This window comes from Trachemys scripta, chromosome 22, assembly GCF_013100865.1.
Source record: "Trachemys scripta elegans isolate TJP31775 chromosome 22, CAS_Tse_1.0, whole genome shotgun sequence".
NCBI lineage: Eukaryota > Metazoa > Chordata > Testudines > Emydidae > Trachemys > Trachemys scripta.
In genome coordinates this window covers 6,311,095-6,317,094 of record NC_048319.1, presented here as the reverse complement: position 1 = coordinate 6,317,094, position 6,000 = coordinate 6,311,095, and positions in this window count along the sequence as shown.

Genomic DNA, 6,000 nt, shown 5'->3' with positions numbered 1-6,000 from the left:
CAGGAAACAATAACTACCCTGATATTTCTGTCCCGCGGGAGCGGGGAGATAAATCACTCACAATTAGAACGACAGGCAACAACAAAGCCCCGTCAATTAAAACGAGGCGGCGCTAGGAACGAATTTTAAACATCCCCCGAGAATCGGGGCAGGATATTACCCAGTCCCCAATCAAAGATTAAGTCGGCGGTGGAAGCCATAAAGCTACAAAGATAGCCGCTCGAGGAGAGGCACGAGGCGGCTCGGTTACTCTGCTGGGATTGGAAGCTTTGTGACAAACGGATAATTGTGGCGGGCAATGATGCTCCTTGTTTAAAACTTCTGTGGGTTGGGAGCAGATGTGGCGCGCTGGTGGCGGGGACTGGGGTTACAGAGCCCGGGAAGGCACATTACAGGGAGATTATGCAGGAGGATGGAGAGATGTTTCCGTCCTAATGCTATTCCTCGTGTGGAAGTTGGTGTCAGCCGAGGACTGATCCGTACAGGAGCCGAGCCCCTGGGATTCCCATTGAGATGAGCAGACGCTTCAGGCACCCCCCCGGGATTCAGAGGTGGCAGGGAACTGCTGCACTAGGCCGACCCCCCCCCCATTGATTTTACATGAAAGGCGCTCAGATACCACGGTGATGGGCACCAGAGTAAGACCCCAAGATCGATGAATTGCCAGGGTCAAATTCTGTCCGCAGTTATACCTGGGTAACCCCATTGTGGTGGGAGGAGTTGCAGTTCAATCTTGGGGTGCAGCCTTATACACCATCACGCGCTTCACAGCAACCATCAGCCACTGAGAAATCTGCGCTAGACCCAACCTAGCCACCGATGGGCAGCAGCCATCCACAACCCTGTCCTTCAACAGCACAGACTCCCCCTATGTGACCTTGGGCAAGTCACTTAGCCGTTCCGTGCCTCAGTTTCCCCATCTGTCCCATGATGGGGAGATCACTACCCTACCTCACAGGGACATTGGGAGGATAAATATTATGAGACACTCAGGTACTATGGCAGTGGGGGTCAGATAACTACCCCAGAGAGTGGGACTTACTGTGCATACTCAATAAACTGCACCCAATGTAATTCTTAATGGCAGAATGACCCTGGCCATGAGCTTTGAGGCTCCAGAGGATGGGGGTCCTGGGGGCATGGCAATCCAGGGAAGACCTAGCTTGGAGTGGGGCGTATACAGGGGTGGGTGAATTGGGCAGATTCAGAGGGGGTTGATTCGGATGCGTCTCTAAGCGAGGCGCAGCTCTTTGGGGAGGAGAGGGGGGCTGATGGGCACAGATTCCTCGGGAGAGTCTGATGCTCTTTGCCTGGATGGGATGTGGTGCTAGGAAAACCTCCCTGCAGCCCTGATCGCAGCCAGAGGGAAATCAGAGAAACAAACCAGCAAAAGTCACATTTTAGCAAACGTCAGAGATTGAAGGGCCATGGGCACTTGGGAGGGGCAGGGAGGTGGCCAGATTCAAGGGTGGGTTTCTTTCTTTCTTTCTTTCTTTCTTTCTTTCTTTCTAACTTCAAACCACTAAGTTTCAGATCCTTTCCTGCTCTTCTAACACTCCCCCAACCCCCCTACCTCTCCTACTAGAGAGACACACTACACCTAATACACAGGTACAACTCCCAAAATACACCCCCCCCCCTCCAGTCACACCTGATATTGACGTACCATTTACAAATAGTTCACGAAGGGTTAATAAATGGGTATTCAACTGCTCTGGAGTCCAGCCGGCTGTTTATGACCGCGGCTTATAACCGTCTGTAACACTTTCTATTGACATGGGAATGAGCAGCTAGAACGCACGCGACTTGTGTCTGCTACACATGTATAAGAGCGATGAATCACTTAACAACCATTTTAAGAATGGAGCCTTAACCTAAAGTGTGACCCTCACTTCTAATAGGAGAAATGGACGTCTGTGCCTAACACACATACACACTCACCCTCCTCTAAGACAGACAGACAGACACACACACACTCTCTCTCTCTCTCCCTGGCTTCTCCTCCTCGCCCATGCACACACTTTGCTACATTCATTCAGTTTTTTAGCAGACATTGCTCACTCTCCTGGCAGGTGCAGTCCAGAGCTCCAAGCTCTGATCTCTGCATCCCTCACACCCTGGATCTGCCAAGACTTTCTTCTCTGGACAGTGACCGTTGAAAGGCAGCACTTACCTTTACTGCTGTCTGGGGAAGAGTTGCCGGTGTCCCCCCCCCACAGAGGAGATTGCAACCCCTGAGCTGGGGCTGCCGGGCTGCCTCTATAAATACCCCCGCATGCAGCCCACAGGGCACAGTGAGGAGGGGGCTTCTCAGCCCATAGGTTTAAAGCAGCAGGGCTGGGTGTGAGGGTGGGGGGAAATCTCGGCCCTGACCAATCAATATCAAGAGGAGGAGACTACCAGGGCTGTGCAATTTCTTTTGCCGAGCAGTTTCCAGAGGCTGCCTGGGTTTGCGCTACCCGGGCACAGCACAGGTGTGGGGAGAGCCAGGTGGTTTTTCCTCTCATCTGTCCTGCGGACACCACAGAAGGGCAGGTAGTTCGCTCCCTCTTACAGGCCCTGATCCCACCCCTCCGCTCCTTCCCCAGGGAGCCAGGGTTGCATCCTGGCCAGATGCCCAACTGCCTCGGTTCCCCCGGCCTCTCCTGAGCCCGTTTCCTTCCCTTCCTGGCTTAAGCCGTTCGGGACGAACATGGCATTGGGCTCCACGTCCACACCCGTGTGCAGATCAGCGCTGTCTTTGTCCCAGGCTTTGGGGCAGCCCGTTCCGGGACGACAAGGGCTCAGCTGCAAAGGTTGGATTTGGACCTGAGTTTGGGGGATGACCGGTCGACCCCTAGGGTTCAGTTCAGGGCATTAAACAGCTGCTCCCCCACCTCCGAGGTGGGGGAAGTGGTCCCAGTGCCGTGTGCAAAGCTGGTTCCACCCTCACGGCCTTTGCCCCTTCTGTCCACGGAGTGCGCCTGGTGACTGGGTCTCAGCTGTAGTGATTATACAGGGGGTAACCAAGCCACTTCCAGAGCACCTCCCTCCTGGCATGGGGCAGCCCGGCTGGCGCCCCACCTGCAGTTCCCTCTCCTCAGAGCGCCTCCATAAATGCCACCCGCTTGGCCAATAAAGCCCTGGGGTTATCACAGGCCCGTCAAAACAAAGCCCTCAGCATTCAGCCATTCGTCCTTCCCTACTATTCAGCGAGTCCCGTCTGCCTGGCTGGAGCCTTTTCTCCCCTGCTGCCAAAAGGTGTGTCTACACGGCACACTAAGCCCGGGCTCGACTCAGATTTGAGCCCAAGCCCCCCTCTTCCATCCACACACACATCAGTCTGACTTGGGTCAGCCAGCACTCAGGACCTGGGTCCCAGGACCCTGCTTGGGGGCATGGGTCAGAGCCCGGGTCTCGTTGCGACTCAACTCCAAGCCCTGTCATTTTGCAGTGTGGACGCAGCTCAAGCCACAGACCTGAGTCAGACGGGCCACGCAGTGCAGAGTGGATGATGCCTTAGCGCGGCTGCGAGAGACGGGTCCAGCAGCGGTAAGCCCAGGTTTACAATGCAGTGTGAATGCTCAGGCACAGGCTTGGAAATACCAGCTCTACGAACCCAGCTCCCACAGATCCAGGTTTACTGCAGTGTAAACTTACCCAAAGGGTCTCTTGCAGCAGGAGCCTGCCTGCTCTCTGCTAAAGTCTCTATTCCACTCCCTTGTCTATCCCAGAGGGCTGATTGAGTCACATGACCCAGAGAGGCAGATGTAGTGTGCCACAGGTGGGGTTGAGCCCCATCTCCTCTTAAAGGACCAGCCCTGTGACAAAGGATTCTTTATAGCGGCTGCTGGACACAGACTGACCCCGGATCACTCCCTGGCTCCAGGGTTGTACTGCCTGGTGCTAACAACTCAGGCTCTCCCTAAGTCCCAGCCATGCTTGGTCTCCAGCCCACCTGTAGGGCAATTCCTCTCGGGTTAGGGTCCGTCCTCCACCATCCTTCCATCACACCGGCAACTCAACAACAGCTAATTCCCTCGGACTCCACTGTATTCCGCAGGGATGAAGATACCCACTGCAGAAACAAGCCCCGTCCCACATCTACCTCTTCTGACTGGATCCCGAGAGGGGTGGGACCAGATCTGCATGGGCTGTAAAGGCAGAGCGGAGAAAACAGACAAGTAAGAAGAGATTCTTAAGCATTTCCCACCTGACGTAGAATCTATGGACAGATCCCAACATTTTGTAGGCACTCGGGCCACAGAAGGGAACGGCTCAGCTAGACTTGACTTTGGTCAAGTCCTGCAAGTTTCCTGAGTCTTAACAGTGGCCCGTGGTTCTGTCCAGACAGCTGCTCTCCCAGCGCGAGCTTTGGGAAACTGTTGTGTATTGCTGCCCGGTTTTACCTAGAACTGACATCAGAAGAAAGGCTGGCATGGGACAGAGGCAGCCACACAAAGTGCCATGCCCGGAAGTGGACACTCTGCTCATTTCCAACCACCCATGGCTAGTGACCTTGGCCAGCCAAACATCAGTAGGGGGGCTGCATGGGATGCAGAGTAGACTTTGAACATCCCTATAAAACAGCTGGTGCCATTGAACTGCTAGATAACAAGGGGAGCTGAGAGTCGTACTTCACAGCTAAAGCCTAATTAGTCAGGGGGCTGGCTGCATAAAATATGGAAGGCTGAGAAAAACGGCTCCAGCCAGTGCATGAAAATGATCAGGTGTGAATTATCTCTGGAAATAATCGCTAAGCTCGGCATGGGTTTACTGGCTGAGGAATTCCCAGCAGACCAAATCCTGGAGATCCAAAGGGGACAGAGAGACAGACAGACAGAGGGAGTGTGCACACAGGCATTTCCAGGCTGGATCAGACCCAAGGTCCATCTGGTTCCGTATCGCGTCTCTGACAGTGGCCAGCCCCAGATGCGACAGAGTAATGGTTCTCAACAGGAGTACACATTCCCCAGGCGAGATGCAGAGGTCTTCCAGGGGGTACAGCAACTCTAGATATTTGCCTAGTTTTACAACAGGCTACATAAAAAGCACTAGCCAAGTCAGTACACACTAAACTTTCAGACAATCACTTGTTTATACAGCTCTGTACACTAGACGCGGAAATATAAGTACAGTATTTATATTCCAATTGACTTATTGTATAATTATATGGTCAAAATGAGAAAGTCAGCAAGTTTTCAGTACTGGGGCGCTGTGACACTTTGGTACTTTGATGTCTGATTTGGCCAGCAAGTCGTTTTGAAGTGAGGTGAAACTTGGGGTACGCAAGACAAATCAGACTCCTGAAGGGGGCACAGCCGTCTGGAAAGATTGCGAGCCGCTGCTGTAGAGGAATGTGGAAGAACCCCACAGTAGCAGATCTGGGATAATCTGCCCCCCTCATTGGATCTCATCCTGTCCCCTAATAGTTGCAGCAGGGGTGGCCAACCTGAGCCCGAGAAGGAGCCAGAATTTACCAATGTACATTGCCGAAGAGCCACGGTAATAGGTCAGCAGCCCCCAACCACCCCCGCTCCCAGCACCTCCCACCCACCCACAGCCCCACCGATCCGTGCCTCCCCCTCCCTCCCGATCAGCTGTTTTGTGGCGTGCAGGAGGCCTGGAGGGGGAGGAGCGAGGGCACGGCAGGCTCAGGGGAGGGGGCGGGAAGCGGTGGAGTGGGGGCAGGGCCTGTGGCAGAGCAGTGAGCCTCCCCCCTCCCCCCGGTACATTGGAAAGTTGGTACCTGTAGCTCCAGCCCTGGAGTCGGTGCCTGTACAAGGAGCCGCATATTAACTTCTGAAGAGCTGTATGCGGCTCCGGAGCCACAGGTGGGCCACCCCTGAGTTAGAGACTGGCGTAAGCCCTGAATCCTGAGGTTTAATATCCCTTCTGAACCTTTTATCCTAATTATGATAGATCTGGGGAGAGATTTCACTCAGGTCCAGGTAGATCTAGGCAGTGTAATTTGTGATACTTGGGGCCTGGTTCTCACCGCCCCTGTTCCTGGGCATGGCG